The sequence below is a fragment of the Rhea pennata genome, chromosome 2, assembly GCF_028389875.1.
Source record: "Rhea pennata isolate bPtePen1 chromosome 2, bPtePen1.pri, whole genome shotgun sequence".
In the NCBI taxonomy this organism is placed as follows: Eukaryota; Metazoa; Chordata; class Aves; order Rheiformes; family Rheidae; genus Rhea; species Rhea pennata.
In genome coordinates this window covers 140,302,166-140,321,157 of record NC_084664.1, presented here as the reverse complement: position 1 = coordinate 140,321,157, position 18,992 = coordinate 140,302,166, and the positions used below count along the sequence as shown (strand labels likewise).

The window sequence follows — 18,992 nt, the reverse complement described above, 5'->3', positions numbered from 1 at the left end:
ATAACCTCTATGGGTTATACATTGCTGTTTTGCTGATATATTGAAACCTAAACTGTATGAATAAAATTGTGTAGATAGTTTTAATAATTTGCTGCAACTACAGTAGTATGCTGAACTAGTTTCAGAACCATTCTGGGTAGTGATAAAGTTACAGTAATCACTGAATAGCTTTTTCCACTCTGTCTGACATGCAGTGCTAGAGAACTCATAACTCTGCAGTGTCTATCAGATTCAATGTAATTTTCCTTTTCTTTGTAAAAGTTCCAAAGCATTAAAATGTGTTTCTCAAATGCCCATTTTCCACTTGAGAACACAGACCACGTCCAAAGAGGTGACATTCTGTTTCATTCCTATGCCGCAAAAAATTGTTAAGTTATTGTGCTGTGAAAGATGATGACTGCAAAAGGAACGATGAGTTTCGGGTACTATTCTCGTCAACCTTGCTAATGGGAAACATTTAATTGAGAAAAATGGATACAGGAAATCAGGGTAGACAAAGTGCTCTATGATGTATTGTAGCAAGCCAGAATCTGTGGACTACATGGACTCATTTTGTCCCAGCCTGCAACCATTCTAATGATCAAATATACATATATATACATATATATATGTATGTATGTATGTATTGTTGCCGACTTCTGGTAATTTTCCGTCTATACAACCTTTTCCTCTCCAGTAACCTCTCAAAACCTGTGCTTTTGGAGGTCACAAAACCTATGCTTTTAAAGTCACATGGTCTGGTGCCAAAGCTGCGTCTTTGGCACTCAATGTGCAAGTGTTTTTTCCATTGGAATGTGCCTGTAAATATTGCAATGTTCTTTTGAGTGTGAAGTAAATTATGCAGATACTAAGGTATATTTTCCCAACCCATGGGAAACTTCTGCATGTAATTTCCTCGAGCATTAGCAAATATATTTTGCATGTTTCTCATATACATCAACGTGGGAATTTTAGATTCCTTTCTGTGACTGAACTGGTTGTGCTGAGAATCTTTCTCATGGGACTCATCCATCCATGAATGTTTGCATAAGGTATTTTTTTCTTCCCCTGAGAAGTGCCTCCTGCACATGCAACTTTTTGTTGTTGATGAAAGTTCTACTTTTAACTGAAAAGGACCTGGAAAAGGAAATATAATGAGTGTGTTTCTACCTCTCATCACTCCTCCCCATGGTGCCTCCTCTGCATTTTGGGTTGATTAGACATGCTGACTGGTGCCATTGCACACAGCGCCAGGCAAAGGGCAGTGCAGATGAAAACTGTCCCTGCAGGAGGTGCCATCTCTCCTGTAAGTGGCCTGATGTGTGTCTGCACCCTTCCTAAGGAGGACACCTGTTCTTGCCCACTGTGCACTGACTCCATCGTCCAGACCAAAGAAGAGAATTCCCTGCCTTTTTCTGGAAAAGATTTTTCCAGAGAAACACAGGACCGAAGACTTCTTTCCAGAGAGGTTGCCACTGCGATCTGTCCTTACGTAGTCAGGGGAGGAACAGCAAGGCCCTCTTTCTGCCTGCCTCTTCCACATAGCTGGGAAAAGGCAGGTCCCAATCTGTCTGCTGACTCCATGCTTCACCCACTCTGAGATCAAACTTGGCAATGCTTTTAATTCAGCTAATCTCAAAGTCTATCCAGTGCACTCCACCACAGTCAAATTGCTCTCTTTGGGATAACTCTGCGTCCTACTGTCTCATTACAATTAGCTTTCAGAATTAAACTGGATTTGGGGGCTTAGTCTGGCTTTCTGGGCTTCTGAGTTTCATTTTCTTTCATTCCTGGTTGATTTGTGAGGGATTTTAAATAGTTATCTGTTTGAGAAAAGCTGGTTGTAAATACATCTCACTTGTGTATATGAACTTCTCTACAATAAAAGAATGTTTCCTCAAGACTATGGAAATAATTTCAGATAGTTTTTCCAGCACAAGCCTGCACAAACTCCTGTCCAGTCAATCCAACATGACAGAATTTTCTCTAGAAATGAACTAAAAAACAGTTTTTCAGTCCATTCAGCAACCTTCCCTCCATACTGTATAAGTGCAGAAAAAAATAGTAAGTTTATCAGGCAATTTGCTGTACAATAAAAACAAAGCATAATTCAAGCTTTTAGTTTATCATCCAGAATTGCAGACAGTTTTCCATGCATATCGCATGGTGCTGATGAAGTGCATAATAAAAAACAAGGCTTTCTACTGAAAGCTGTGGCTTCTTTTTTTCCCCCCATCATCTTGGGGATAGCATTGTGCTAATTCACATGTAATTTTTGTAGACATTAGCTTGGCTTGCTAAAACGGATTTTTTTCATTCACACCATATTTGTATGAGTGTGAGTACATGTGTCTTTCTGCCAGTACTCCTAATATCTTTTGGATTTTGGCCAATTTCAGTTAAAGGGGTGGCAGAGAGGCTATGGTATCAAAAATATGACATTCCTGCAGTCAGTGCAAACAGGCAGCTGGGTAAGAGAGAGCAGAAAATGTAGCATGAGCTCAACTCTGTTGGGACATCAGAGAATCCACGTGGGAATGAGTTCCCTCGCTCCCAAAGACAAACTACATTCTCTGGGTTACAAGAAGAGATACAAACTCCAGCTGAAGGCTTTTTCCCTTAGTTGTTGAATTCATTCTCTATTTCTATGTCTAATTCAGGTGAATTCACATCACAGCTTTTCTATAATTCATTTTAAAGGTCAGTCATCTGTGACAGCAAATCCATTACAAACCTGGCTTCTCAAGATCCTGTGCTTTGGGAATTGCTTGTTCCTAACCATGTTTTTCTCACTGTTCCTTCTACCAAGTGCATTTCTTCTTTTCTCCCAGACATGAGGAGCACATGTTACTCAAATTCTGTTCTTTTTCCTTATCTTAAACTCTATTATGGCAGTTCATTATTAATAATGCCCAGTAACTGAAGAATGGAAAGAAAATATTTCCGAGGCATATTGACATGGAACATCAGACATATGGGGCCAAAACCAGCAAATAAGAATCTAAACCTTGATTGTACCAGAAATATAAGCAATCTTTTTGTTGAAATCTTCTGATTTTTCAGAAATCAGACATAGGATTTTACAGGCTTCTCAAAGCCAACCTGTGCTAAGGCACAAATATCATTTCTCTCATCTGTGATGGAAGGTTTCTTATTCCTGATGGAACAATATAGCTTCCCTTTCTCATACAAGCATGCATGCTTTGGAGAAAGCAAGAGAGAGAGCAAAGAGGAATGTGTAGTGGTGACCCAGCAGTGTCTCACTTGTGCTCATAAATACATTAATTTTTAAAAAACTATTATTAATGGCCATTATTTTAGATATTAGCCTGTCTGTATTCCTGTGGGAAAGTCTCTAGTTTGTAAAATCAGCCCAGACTCATTGTGCTACCAAAGACCATATCAGATCAATTTATGTCCAGAGAAAAGCTTGGCAAGGATGCAGAGGGAAAGACAACTAGTCTGAAACAAATTCCAGATTCCATGCTTTCAAAGTGGTTCATTTGTCACCACTACCCTAACTGGCCAAAGCACAGCAGTTAGGGATGTCATGGACAGTTCTAACAAATTTTTGCTAATCTTAAGAAGCCTGCACACTAGATGGAAATCTACAAGATGGAAGACATGGCTATTGGTAAAGAGAGAATGGAAAAAGAGCACAGGAGGAAAAGGCTCATGTGTATCCTTTAAATAGCACAGAGAGACAGTTGTCTTTGTACTGACAGGGTTCACCGCCACCAGCATGGAGAGTTTATATGCTCTCTTTCTCCTGTGCTATGGCCAGGAGGAAATGGGATTGTTCCTGTAACTTTTTATGTTAGCTGTTGCACCAACTCTGTTTCAGAATTTCACCAGTGGAGTGGACAATGCCTTGGTCTTACCTCTTGTAAGACTTAAGATATCTACAGATTTATTTCTCTAAACCTGAAGGAGCATTGGCTACCCAGCTGTCTCATTTGATGGAGGACTCCAAACATACAGCAGCCGCTTTTCTGGAGCTATTATATCCTTCCCGTTTTTATGTCTACAATACGTGCAGAATTTGCAGTCAGGTACCATGACAGAGCATTTCTTGCAAACTTTCTCAGCCTTTGGCTAAGGAGGTGTTCCAGTCCACAGCCCAGAGCAACCCAAAATCACAGCCACAGGTATCTAAAGGGAGGTTTGGCTCTGCTAAATCAGGATTAGAGTTCTGTCAATGAAAGACTCTGGTATTTGTAAATGATGTCTCCACACCCATGGATTTGACCCAGAATGGTTCTGCAATGTGGCCAGTTTTTCAGCTAAATAGCTCAGTAGGGTGTGGAAGCCAGATCTGTGACCTTCTGCCTGCAGCCCGTATCTTACCTCCAGCAGAATAGAATACCAAAGCAAAAGGAGTGAAAAACCTCGTTGTCACTTAGCCAACGAATATGAAGATAATCCTAAGCAAGAAGGTAGTTCTACAAGCGTATATTAGAGCCCAGACAATGGACCGAAACAGTTGCTTATTTTAAAGAAGAACTTAGTGAAATTTAAAGTAATTTTTTTTTTGTTACGTTGTTCAAAGCTTTCAAACAGGAGGGTCTTTAGAAAGTCATAAAAGGTCTCTGTCCTTCGTAGCAAGGGCTGGACTAACTAATTGGTCTGAGTCGAGGACACAGGGTCACTTGAAAGGCTGAACAAACAGCGAGATGAATCAGACACAGCAGGGCTGGCTACTTGGCTTACAGAAGCAGCTTGCTAGCCAGCAGAGATGGGAGAGCTGCAAAGCTGCTCTGAGAGGGAGCTGCTGCATGGAGGAGCTTCTGCAACCATTTCAGAGGTCCTCCACTTCCCTGACCAGGAATATCAGGGCTGGGCTACACACAGCCTCATAGCTTAGTGTCTGAGCTCCATTCCAGGACAGAGGTGTATCCTGCTAGTAATTCTAACAAACAAGTTTGTGTTGTTTGAGAACAACTTCTTAGTCATATAGACTAAGTATCCAAATGCTTCTGGCTTTTTGGAGTTTGGGGGTATTTTATTTTTATTTATTTTGTGATTCCTTCTACTTCAAGATCAAGAACCCTAGAGATTCACTTGCCTGTAATTTTGACTGTTTTCCCATCCAGAGTGCCCAGTTCAGATCCCTCCATGACAGCAGGAACAAGAATGTGATTGGAAGCAGACGCATCAATTCTTCTGAACATGTTTAGTGACAGCGTGGACCAGGTGTTCTCAAATACAAATGCCATCATAGAAAGACAGATGTGTAGCTCTTTGGGGCTCATCTCTGGGCTGGGAGTGAGCACAAACAGATGTTCTGTCTCTTATGGAGAAAACGTGGCTGGCCAGACTGTTACTGTTACAGTTTTATTTCGCTTTTCACCAGTACTCCAGCTTAAGGCTGCTAGATAAACAACAAATTCATGGGACACTCAAGAAGGTTGGTATTGTTTATTTTAGTAATTTTAGTATATTAGTAATACAGTCATTCCTGACACAATCAGATGCACCCACCTGAGGGCAATAAAAGTAAAGTACACGTAAAGAAGCAAAGGTGAGAGCAGACCATAGTTGCAAATATTTTTCCTTTGTCGGATCATGAATTTCTCTTCCTGTGAAATCATTAGAAAATTGGAATGGGTTTATTTCCTTCACTGCTTTAAAGCCAAAGAATGAAATTAACTTTACGAGTTGCACAGGCCAGCTTGAATTTCCTGCTATTGTGTGATCCCCTTTTGCCTTTGTGAAGAAAGAGCAACTGAAGCAGCTCAAAATGCTTTTAATGAGTCAGACAAGTTGATATAGCAATTTGTTCTTCTTTTTCTCAAAAAATACTGAAATTTACTTCTTCTTTTCTAATCTAGTTGTTTTCCTTTTAACTGCAGGTTTAGTAAGGAGTCTGTGGGGAACAAAAATAATCTTAAAAACTTGTTGTTTTCCATTTCAAAGGTATATTTTCTTTGTGGTTTTTTTTCTTTTGACTTCGTAGGGAAAAAAGGAAAAAGAAAAAGCACAACATAATACATAGAGATTACCAGTTATCTTTTGGTTGCTTTTTCCATTTCTTTGCAATTCAATTTTTCACCCTTGATAAAAAGATTCTGGTGCAGTGCCTTGAAGACATAGAGTACAATAGAGGTAAAGTATTATTATGCTGAGCGGAGACAGCAAACACTTCAAGGGTCTAAAAAAATAGGCCCCCTGGGAAACAGGAAGCTCAAATAAAGATAAGCTTGACTAACAGTTGGATTTCACGAGGTAAGGGATGGAGTCCCTTAGATTCAGTGACATTATTTGCAGCTTCCATTTACTACCTCAGCCGCAAGGTATAGCAAGAGCTTACTACAGAACTTCCTTTGCATCTCATAGTTTCCATTTCCCTGTGATTTTGGCCTGATCCTTTTTTCTGTGAGATACCATCTTAAAATCTTAAAACTGGATGGATTTTATAGATATTTGGGGATGGGGGAGGCAGCGAGGACATTTTTAGCACCACTAAGAACATATAAAATTATTTAAGATATATCTACAACTGTATAGTGGTATTTTCAATAAGTCTTTCATTATCTTAAATAGTTATCCTTATATTCTTTCACTACAATTTCTTTTTCAAAGTTTGCTTTCTTTTCAATGTTTTAGGAATTCCTGATTTACAATTATAAGACTTTGGATATAATAGAAGATTCATCATATTTGGCTGTAATTAGAGAGAATAGACACCATCCTCAGAGATCTTTTAAGTCCTTTCTTACCTATTTTTTTCTTTAATTCTGTGATATAACAGATTACTCAGCAAACTGGTAACAGAACACAGGTCTGGGAGAAACAAATTTTGTCAGACTTCATTTTTTTAAATATGGCTATGAAATGGATCAATGAGTGTAAGCATAATACACTTGGAATTTTCTAAGGCATTTGACTTGACACAACATGATGTTTTGACTAGGAAACTAGAATGATACAGCAACAGCACAGCACACATTAAACAGACTGAAAAAAAAATGCTGATAAATCTCAACTATATGTAGCAAAGAATTCTCGGTAAGTGAGTATGTTTCAAGAGAAATGCTGCAGGGATCATTTTTTGACTCTGAGTTGCTTAAGATTAATCCTTGACTTTAAAGGAAGTACCTATCATCAGTAAAAGGGAAAAAATGGATTATATTTCCCCTATATCTTAAACCTGTGAGTAATTCAAGCAGAACTTTTAAAACCATTGCGGTGAGTTAGCAAAGATCTGAAAGAACAGAAATCTCAGGAAATGCAATATCTTCAATAACTCCAATTTAAGAGGTGATCTAAGGACACTCTAGAAGTGAGTGCCTAGGGAGCAAAATGTTAATAAAAGATGTCTTCAATATAAACAACACAAGTGTAACAGGACCCAATGATATAAAGCTACAGATAGAAAAATCAGAGTAATGGTAAGTTGGTTTTCTGCTTTTCTGTCCTTCATATTTGACAAATACTTAAGGACATTTTTTTTAAGTAATAAAAGAATGTTTTTTTAATGGCAATTCACAAAGTAATTCAGGGAAGTCCTGCATCTGTTAACATGCAGCAGGTTCAAGAAAAGAACCTAGATGTCTAACTCCAAAAACAGGGTCTAGACAACATCTGGTCTGTGGTTGCCCAACCTTATGAATCCTTAGACTTGCTAGACACCTTCCTGTTCCCTTGGCACCTGCAGCTCTGCACAGTGCGACCAGGACTTTGTGCAGTCCATGGACCTAAGTCTTCACCTCCCGCCTAGGCCTCGGTGGGACCCAGGTCAACCCAAATGACCCGACAGCCGTGCCTGACGCACCCCTGCTTGGACAGCGCTGAGTGGGCTGGTGCCTCGCTGCGGCACGAGCCTCCCGAAGCCGTTCTGCCAGCCGCGTGCCTTTGCGCGGGGCCGTCGGAGGGGAGATGAACGAGAGCATGCTGCCAATGTGCAACACTTACCCAACACCAAACTGGTTCATAAAATCCACAATGCTCTGTGTGAATCCATATGCATCACCATAACCAGCCTTTTAACACCATATGTTTCTACTGGGTCATTCAAAGGCATAATGCGGGGTTTTTTAAGAACTGAGTACTCCGTAAGTACTTTTTCTCACTATCTACTACAGCACAGTTTACTTCTTTTTTGAAAGCAGTGATATAACCAATTAATTTCATCGAAGATGAAATCAGGGTAAATTTCAGGTTGACAGCCACAACAGCGGATCAGTCAAGCCAATATTCCTGCTGCAAATGTTCCCACAAAAGCACCCAGGGTTATGGATGGATTGGCTACTGTTTATTTAAATTTAAAACACTACTGCCGTGTTACTTTCTTAACCTTTGAACTGCACGAATTCTGTACAAATTTAGCTAAAGACATTTGGTTACCGAGTCAAGAGCCAGCCTGCCTGAATTATGCCTAAACTGTAGTTGAAATTAAATTTAGGTGCCTATTTTGAGCATAAATATTTAGATACCTAAGGTTCACCAAGAACCTTGCTATTCAGCTTAAGCTCCACAGAAGGATGACAACTGAAATATACTGTTGTCTTTAGCATTTTTCATTGAGTGAGAAGCCATTTAGATATAGCAATTTGCATGCTTTTTGGATCACATTGTTAGATCTAAGTCGGGCTCCTTGTGTATGTGTTCTGGATTTTGTTCCCAAAGCTAAGTAAGCTGATATGCTATTGGATTTTGAAGGGGGGGGGTGAATTTAATCATGGTATGCTTGAATTATGTAGGGAAATGCTGTAAATGCAATTTTACTGTCCACGTGTTGAAAAGTATAGCAAAGTGAAATGTATGAATACATTTAAATTTAATAGCGTTCCAGTTAGTTAAGGTGGGTGAGTGCAGACCCCAGAAAAATTCAGTGTGTTATATTGAGAGCTTCATTGACATTTAGCCTCGCATTATGTCATGTATCACATTTGTTTTGACCGTAAGCATTGCAAAATGTATCTTTTCCAGTTTGGATAGTAATCATATACTATCACACAGCTCTGCTGAAGTTAATGAAGAAAGGATATAGCCATATCTAAGCCAAATATTTGCTTTTCAAGTGCCAGCTGCAAGAGTTCTCACTTTCTTCTTCCAAATCTTTTAAGGACTCCAGTGGAGTTTCCAGGAGAATCTCAGCAAGAAAAACCTTGGTAATCGCAACATCTGAGTTATTGCAAACTCAGCAAAACTCAAGCCTTTTGTCCAGTTTCTAAGCCACCGTATGAGACTTCAGCTGTCTGCATTTGTCATCAATGGCAATTAGAAAGATGGATCTTCCATATCTACTTCAGTCTGAAGTAGATATAAGAAAAAGTAAAGCAAAAGGGTCAAGCTGAGGCAGTGTATTGTCTGGTCACGCACATCAGTGAGTTCCTTGCCTTTTTTCAGATGCCTTAAGAATATGAGGTGATTCTTGCAACTGAGTATAGGACTGTCCAAGACCTTATTCCTCAAATATCTGAAAGTAAAGTACAGCAAAGTCAACACAGAAGTATGGAAGAAAACCAGATGCACACTCCTTTAGAAGTTTATATTCCTTCATACCCCTTTACCCATCTCAGCTCCCCTGGTTATATATGTAATGAAGCTCACAAGCAATGGAGCAGAACCTGTAATTAATACTTTGCAGGTCCATCACTAACACTCAAAAGAGTTTCTTTAAACAAAAGCATGAAATAAACACTTTGTCATTCTGGCTGTGTCTACATTCTTACTGAATTTATTGAAAACCAGTAGACTATGTTCCTATAATTAGGGAAAGTGTCAGCTGAACTGAAAGGAAATATCATTTAAGAAAACAGTAAGGATTTTTAAAAACTCTCCCTCCTAATTTCTTTTCAGAAGTTATATAAAGCACTGTACACAAATTAGCATCAGCTCAGTAACTAGGAGGTCGCTAGCTATGGAACAGATGATCAAAATAACAAAGAAAAGAAGGTGAGTACCTGCCTGAAGTAGAAAGGGCTTATTGGCATAGCAAGAAGATAATGATTTTAGTTTAGGATAATGAGATTTAACATATTATCTATGCACATTTTCAAGATAGTGGATAAGATACAGCCTGTAAAGGCTACAACCTCATCTTCAATGATAAAAATGGAGAATCACAGCAAATCACAGCTACTGACTGACTGCAACATATCTGCATTACATGTCATTAGTTTTAACCACAACAGACACCTAAGCCATAAAAAATATGCTTTGTCTTTTTGGGGGAAAGGTAATAAGAGAGAAAAGATGAACACAGATTTACTTTTAAACTACAGCAGAAATTTGAAAATTCCACTGTAGCTACAGGAACTTACGTATATTTGTCTTCAGATACTAACTGCTGATAAGCTGTTCATGAATCAGTGGCAACTGCTTAATCTTGGTGAGTAATGGACTTAGGAAAGAGTTCCTCTCTCATCATTAAGCATGATGTTTCTAGATTTCAGTCCGCACATGCATTGCAAACTATGTACATTGGTTAATTGCAATGCAGTATGCCTAACAGACCTTGTGAGCTAGTAACATATGTATTACACATATATTACAACATTTCCAGCCATTGTGCTGTTAGATATAAACGTCCAAAGTGATTTGAAAGATACAGTTTCACTACAGTGTAATAAAGACACTAAATAGCAAACTGACTTTAGTATCTTGTTTATAAGCATTTCCAGCCTTGCCAGTCAATAAATAAAAAGACATTGACCAAAGCCATAGAGCTTTTCACTAACAATCATAGTTAAATATTTAATTCAACCCTTTATTTTACCAAAGTCTAAACATTTTTTGTGATAGGAATTAACAAAACTTTTACCTAGGCCTCAGAGAAACCTGGCTTGTTTCTGTTTGCCTACTCAATGCTAAAAGCTTTACTGTGAACAAGTATTTTATTACCTTCAACACAGCTAAAGACAGGATAATAAGAAAGCATGACAGCAACTATAAGCAAGAGAGAAGTGAACTTTAAAGCAGTCACATTAGGGGCAGCAGACTGTTCCCATCCCAAATGACAGCACAGGTAGCATAGCAAATTTTCTTAACAACTTTATTAGGTCAGCAATTGTGCCCTATAAACAGCAATTAATACATTGGGGGAACTTGATTTGTATAGTTACAGTCCTAGTTTTTATTCAGATACACATAAAGATTTTAGGACAAATTTTGAAGCAAAGAATAATTAAAGTTGTTGCAAAAAATAAACAAGCAATAAAATGCAAGACTAGTTTCCCAGCATTAGTTTGTGCTCATCTAACCTTCTTTTTTTAAGCAAAGGAAATGCAGTAGATCGAATCTATTTGCACTTCACTAAAGCATTGTCACAGAGGAAATTACTAGTTTAAATAGAAACTAGAAGGACTATGAGCTAAATACTGACCTAGGAAAATGGGATGAGAGAGTGTTCAAAGGAAAAATATAGTTAGAGAAAAGCTATTAATGATTTCTGAAGGATCAGCTGGGAATCTTATTTAACATTTTCATTCATATAGAAGAGGAAGTTTTCTGATAAAACATCAGAAAGTTAATAGGCGAAGGGGGATAACTTGCAGAAAGGACCAGATGACTGTAAGAACTGAAGACCTAGAAGAAGGTTGAAGTACAATAGTACAAAATGAAAGATCAGGTATTAGCTAGGATTCATGTACCAAAACTCGGACGCAGCTAGGTATACTACCTGAACAGGAGGATGACCATCAGCCAGCAGCAGTAATGCAGCCATGAAAAAATGACAAATCCTACACCACATCAGACAAAGTATATTCAGTGAAGAGAGGAAAGTGTAAGTTCTGGTGAGATCCCATAGAGAACAGCACATTCACGTCCCTCACACGCTCACAAAACAGGATCTGGCTCAGCACGTGCACAGAAAGAACTAGAATGACTGAGGAAAACGAACCTGATTTACGAGGCTCGAGAAGGAAGGCTGGGAGGGGATGATGCCTGTCTGTAGGTACGCTAGCTAGGTAAGCCTCGAGGAACAAAAAGAACTACTGGGGCTGGATGGGAATGAATTCATTTAGCCTGGAAATTAGTAGGGAGTGTCTAGCTATCAGGCAAGAAGTTCTGAAAATGTCCTCAAACAGCAGGAGCAAAATTCATTCCCTACCACTCCACTGAAACACCTACTTTTAAGATGCAACTGTTCTCTTTTTGAAATGATTTACATTATGTGGTTGTCTGTGATTAGTTAGAGAGCAGACTCCATCACCGGGGTGAAGTCTCAGCCTTCCAGACTGAGAACTGAACCTTCCCAATACTGAGAGAAACCAAGAAAGAGGAAACTTAGGAAGCCTCTGGCATCTAGTTAGCAACCCCCAAGCAGCTTCAAGCTGCCTGTGGATCAGAGAACAAGCTGATAGGGACAATCAGCGTTTGCTCTACCCGTTTTCCCAGAGGTTGATGGTCTGAACAGCATCTCTCGCAAGCAAAAGAACTACTTCCACGGAGGTAGTAGTTCTTTCACTTCCACTTCTTCTTCCACTTCTTTTTCTCCCACGGAGGGAGTGGGAGATAGAGGCTGATCGCTCCAGGAAGGATGAGCAGCAGAGCAGAGACTATGCGAATCTGTAATGCGGGGGAATACACAGAACTTCTGATACTGTATTAAATAAATTACAAATTTAAATCATAAACTTTAAAGATCTGCGAAGAAAACGCCTTGAATAGGGCAGGAACCATGGAGAAGAATCACCAGAATGAGCTCTGCTGATTTCCAGCGTTTGCTCACCATTTGAGTAAGACGAGAAAGCACCAACTGCCTGTCTCTGAATCGCCAATGCTTTATGCAGGACGCATTCTTGTAACCTGAATTTGCAGAGCTTAGCAAGTTTGTCGCTTTCTTGTCGGAAGCGGTGGCTAACCTGGCTCGCCTTCGCCATTTGGAACTGCTTCTACCATCGGGTTTTTTTTTTCTTCTTTTTTCAGAAAACAGAAGTGACTACAGCTTTGGAATGAAGCGAAACATTTCTCTTCTTCTTACAGAATAAAATCGCGCTGATACAAATCGCACACGCGGCTTTTTCCACCTAGCCCACGGCGGGGTGCGCCGGGCGGGGAAGGAGCACGCGCCCCCCCCGGCAGCCCGCGCCCCCCGCGGGCGGGGAGGAGCGGGAGGAGGAGCGGGGCCGCTCGCGGCTGCCCCCCGGAGCCGCGGGGAGAGGAGCCGGCCTGGCCCCGCGGCGGGCCGCCCCTCCCTCGCGGCGGAGGCGGCGGCTCCCCTCAGCCCGGCGCTCCCGGGGGCCGGCGGCGGGGGGGCGCTGTGCGGGCCGCGCGGCGGGAGGGGGCGGAGGCGCTGCCGCCCTCGCCGCCGGCCGCGGAGCGGAGCGCAGGGGAGCGGAGCGCCGCGGCCGCCGCCAGCCGCGCAGGTAGGGCCGCCTCTGCCGCCCGCCTTCGCGCCCGCCGCTGCCTGGCCGCCGGCCGCGCGGAGGCGGTGCGCGGGGCGCGGAGCGCTGCGGCGCGGGGCCCGGCCGCCGGGGGCAGCGCGGGGCGCGGCGCGGGCCGAGCGCTGCGCCCCCGGGGAGCGGGGCGGGCGCGGGGGCGGCGGCGCTGGCGGGCGGCCCCGGCGGGGAGCGGGCAGCGGGGGCCGCGCGGGGGCCGGGGCCGCACCCCGCGCGGCGTGGGGCGCTCGGCTGCTCGCGTTTCGGCCGTGGGAGAGCGGTCGCGCTTCCCTCGGGACCGTTCCGGGCTGAGGGACCCGCCTGCCTCCTCCCCTCCGCCTGTAACTCGTGCGGCAGCGTGCGCGCTGTGAGGGGAGAAACACGAGTTAGTTCTGAGCCAGCGGGCGAGCGGAGCCGGCCGTTAGCGAGGGGCATCCTTCCGCGAGGGTGGCCAGCGGAGCCCCGCGGGCTGCGGCAGCGCAGCGCGGTCGCCGGGGCTCCAGGGAGCGGAGGCGGTTCGCTGCGTGCAGCGTACTTACCCTGCCTGCAAACCCGAGCTAGACGGTGCCCCTTAATCGTATGAAGATTGCTGTGGGATCCTTAAAGACCAGATATTCCTGCTTCAGAAAGTGCTTTCAGTGTCAGACTGACATTATGCTTGACGGTGGGTTGGTGTTGGCTCAGAGGGGAGAATGCAGCCTGCTGACTTACATGATGCTTCCTGAATGCTTGGGTTTTCTTTTGGGGCCATCACTTCCACAAGATCCTGAACCTCTTGATACCAAAATCACTTTTGAGTGATACACTACTTCTATAGAGGTGTCAGCTCTGAACTCCAGATTTTTAAACTTGTCTTAATGTACTCTTTATTAATTTAATTCTAAATATATTCATCAAATTAAATTTGATTTATTTTATATCTTAAGAAGATGTACAGTCCAGTTACATGGACTGCAACTAAGATCCTAAATTCTGCACACAGTATTCACACACTTAATTATGTGAATTTTCCCATTGACTTCACTGGGACTTCTCACGAACAAACCAACATATGCTCCAGTGCTTATGAACTGGAACCTAACTGTATTTGTAAAAGATATTTTAGGTCAGTTCATGAAAACTAGCAGAAGGGCAATCAGATCTAAGTCTCTTACATGACTTATAGACTGTCTCCGTGGGAGAGTGAAACACCAACCTCTGCTATTTAATTATAATTTGAACATCATAAACAAGCTCCTTTTTATAGTGTGCTCCTTTTTATATTGATAAATTGTGTTTTCATTATGAGCAACGAGTATTTGGAGTGCAGTGATTTATATCTCCAAATTACTGTTCTACCAGAGTGAATTGTTGTTTTACTGCTCTGGGATCAGTATGGGTTTTCAAATACATTTTAGAAGTACTGCACCTTTTTCTTTTTTCTTTTTCTTTCTTTTTTTTTTTTTTTTTTTTTTTAAAAGCTTTCTGTTTGCAATTAGTAGCACTCTGTTATAGTTTGCAACTGTACTAAGGTACAGAGACAAAAGTAAACAACCCAAATACGTATTGTATGTCACATAGTATGTGCTTTAATATATAATACCTACTCAGACTGGTAAAAGCAAAGTTTCTCAGTTTTGCCATGCTATGCTTCTGGGAACTTTGTGGAAACTCTGATGTTTAGATCATACTCATAACCAGAAAGTGCAAATGAGTTTGCCCGAAAAGAACAAGTTAATGAAAAGGTCTGTTGTCCAAGCGGCAACTGAAGAAAATCATAACAGGGAGATGGATACTGTCATAAAACAAGAGTTCTTGCTGTTAAATCTTGGTGTCTGACTGCTGGAAAGTATGCAGACTAAGCTGTACTATGGATGCTACAACATCACTGTTACCTTCTGTATAGTAAGTTTCTGAAATTACTGAAGTAATCATTAACTTCTGTTTTGCACAGAGGTTGGACATGATGACCTCCAGAGGTCCCTTCTGACCTAATTATTCTATGATTCTATGATTTATTAGTTATTAGTTTTGCCACAGTGATATCAAGAACTTGATGTGGGATTTAGACAAATTATTTAGAAATAACTATAGATTCATTAATGTTCTTTATTGCATCAGAAGTACAGAAAATTAATTTATACATGTCAATATACATCTTAAACAAAATATAGTACAATCTTTCTCTCTAAGCTCCTAAGGTAACTGAGCCAATTGTGAAGAAGTGCTACTCTGGTATTTACATCTCACAATAGCACTTAAAGTGGAATTGGAGCGCTACTCTTTGCTTTCTCTGATACATTTTATATTTTGGTATGTATACCCACCACGGCCTGTGTGCGCGTAGCTGGCTGCCATGCCTGAATAGGCAAGCTGTTCTCCCACTATTCACAGTGCTTTTCTAATAGGCTCCAGCGTGTGGTTGCCCTCATGTATGCTGCAGTGCCTTCAGCCACACTCTACTTAAAAGTATTCACAGTGCTGAGTTTGTGGAAGTAATTGGCTGAATGCATAACCTTATTCACCTCCCTTCTAGGAAGTGGTCTATAGTGCATTTCAGGTCTTTCATTCACTTTTCCGTGCTGCAAATTATTTCAGTCTGCTGTCATGTGTGATTTTACTAATCCAAAACACAACTCAGTCTTAGGCATTTGTAGTAGCAATCAGAATGAGTTTACTGATGGAGTTTCTTTCCACTGCTATACAATGCAGGGGCATCTGGCATTCAGAGAGATCGTGGAGGTCCTCCTAGCTACTGAGGAAGGGACAGATGCTAGACAAGGACAGCATGTGAACATGTGAAACCAATCTGGAAGACTCTGAATTTGTGGCTGCCATCTTGTACCCTATATATAGGCAGGTCTGGAGCAGGCAAATTGCCATCACGTGCTGGGATTGTGCCCTTTTGTAGACACAAAACAGCGATCGATGGCCCCAGAGCTTCCATGTCAGGATGATCTTCATGGACCTTCATGAATTAAGTGAAGGATTAGTCCCAGTCTTCTTGTGCTGAAATACACAACTTCTGGTCTTAAATCCACTGCAGATTTTGGATTACTCTTGCTCTCTGGGAACTTGTTATTTTAGATTGATAAAGAATAGCTTCATGCATATCTCTGCAAAACGTACCTACCACCAGGGTTTGGAGAAGATGAGGAATTTATATACATGGAGCATCTGCAACCTTTCTGATTTGATGTTCCCTCTTAATGATTTGGCCACATCAGTGAGATGCATTTGATAACCATGAATTTAGGAGAGTTCTACCTGTCCTCTTCTGCTGAGCCTAATGCAACCAGACAGCCTGCTTGTGCAACAAGGACATCACAGAGAAAATCCAATTATCTTTGATAGAAATGAGATGCCACTTGAATGGTCTTTTGTAAGGATGACGGCAAGATGGTGCTTCTTGTTAAAGCTCTAAATGCCATTCTCCCAGTTGTGCCCAGTGGCTCCTGCACAACACTGGCAGAGCTAGGGGCAGATATTTTCAAATGGAATAGATTCTGGGCTATGATGGACTCTATAGTAATTTTTCAGAGCTGGAAAATTCCTGTATCAGCAACTTGGTCCAGAGAGAGATGGATGAAATTATTATTACTCTATGTCCTTACACCCCTACCACACACAGTGATTTTGATGAGTAATAGATTAGTAATGCATGTGCTGGCTTGTGGATAGTGAAATACCTTGGAAAATGTTCCAAATGATAATTAACAGGGCTTTAAAGTGCCTCCTGTCTTTCTCTTTTTTTAACTTTTGAAATGATGGGATTGAGAATGGAATATTTTATAGCTTGAATATAGTAAGAGCTGATAGTTTTTCCAAAGTAGATATCAGCTTAAATGTAACTAACTGTGCTTGTTATTTTGGGAACATGGACTATGATTTTATTGATTTACATAAATCACTTGCAGTTTCTTTAACTTCGGTTCTTTGAATTTAATTGCAGTTTCCTGTTACCTTAAAAATGAGTGGATAATGAGGAGTACTGAAAGAACTCCAGAATGTTTTCATTTGTATACATTTATGATCCTTATAACTTAAGAACATGGAAGTTATATATGCTGGCAGCTTACAGAAAATAAAGGGCTGTCTGTTTTAATTGTCACTTGAAGAAAGCTGAAGGCAGCCTCTACAGTGTTTTCCTTCCCACTTGGATGAGAAACTGTGTAAGGCCTGAGAGATGGGATGTCATCTGTAGTCACTAAAGATGGTGAACTGCTGAGAACCATGCTTTTAATGCCTTCTGCCAGCTCTGGTAGCACCTGAGGAAGGTGAAGAGGCTGGGGTCCACAGAATTTGTGGATCTGAATTAGCACTCGTAAAGGAATTTGTATGGCAAGGTGACAAAGGAGACCATCCAGATGGGTGGGAGGCATAAGCTGAAGCATTTTACTACCCTAGTTTTCCAATTTATCTTTCATCCTGAGCTGCACAGAAAAGACAGGTACATTTTTAAGGTACCCGAATGGAAAAGTGGTGGTGTTCCAGGCCAGAGGAAGGGTTTCCCAATTTTACATGAAAGAAATTTTCTGAGTGCTGATGGTTTTCAAGTGTTTTATGCAAAAAAAAAAAAAAAAAAAAAAAAAAAAAAAAAAGTTCATGAAAACAGAGAGCCCTAACGAATTTCGGCAGTGAAATAGCAAGGCTTAGCTTAACCGACCAGTTAGAATTCTTGCTTACCAACAAATCTGTAGGCATTGATTACTTCCCAGAGTGGCGTAAGATCCAGAAGGATGCTGACTTCAGCATGCACCACAGAGCATCTCTTATCCTCTGCCATTATTTAAAGCTATCACAGGAAAAGGGACAAATCTGAATAATACACACCATGTGATGAAGAAGGTCATTGATTTGTCACCGCTGGCACTGAATATTCAGTCATGTCTCTGTCAAAACACAGCCATCAATCCCTTTTAAGAAAGTTTCCAAGAAAAGATATTTGAAAGGCTAGAGCAGACTTCTCTTGACCTTTAATGTGGACAAATGTCCAGTGAAGGAAATATATACTTTAAAGATAAAGTCACAATTCCTTTTTTGAATATTCTTAAACTACATTTCCTGAAAATTAAAAATCCATTACAGTGCATCAGAAAAATCACTTGATTGTGTGGGTATATAGCTAAGTAAACACAGGTGAAATTGATAAGGAAATGCGAAGGAAATCTTTATCTCTTGCTTAGCATATTTTCATTTTTCCCTTTATTAGCAGTCAGGAAAGCAAGGGAAGCCTGAAATTGCCATATATTCACTTGCCATATTCTAGGAAATTTATCCTCTTCTACATCAGACTTCTTCGAGATGGCTACAGATACTGCAGGCATGTCCAGCAGAGCACTGTGCTGTGCTGCCTGCTGTCAGGTTGCCCTGAAAGCCCTGCATGGGGCCCTCTTCATCTTCTTTCTGTGATTAAATAAATGAAGAACTGGAGCTTGAAACTGGAGTTTCCTTTGGCATTGTGCTCTTGTTTGGTGGTTGAGCCCCAAATGTTGCTGCACTTGTGGGTGCTCTTTGCTCTTGAGGTGTTTGGGATGTTTGCCACACAACAACTTGGTCATGGGTCTGCCCAGGTGAATTGCTCCTGGTAGTATAATGATGAATATCCCTGCAGTGACAGCTGGAATTAAAGTGCCTGAAATATATTCTCCAATTATCCACTAAAATATTTTATAACTTTAGTGCATGGGGAATATGTTTTGAGCT

The 18,992-nt window shown here is 41.2% G+C and overlaps 1 protein-coding gene across 2 annotated transcripts in view; it reads left to right on the top strand.

Annotated features, from left to right (window-relative positions):
• The first annotated feature begins 13,209 nt into the window (after positions 1-13,209).
• Positions 13,210-18,992, top strand: part of MATN2 (matrilin 2) — a 74,237-nt gene continuing 68,454 nt past the window's right edge. For both annotated transcript variants that reach the window (XM_062570486.1, XM_062570485.1), the window contains exon 1: positions 13,210-13,295. The gene's annotated coding sequence lies outside the window, so the exon portion shown is untranslated. The remainder of the gene's footprint in view (positions 13,296-18,992) is intronic.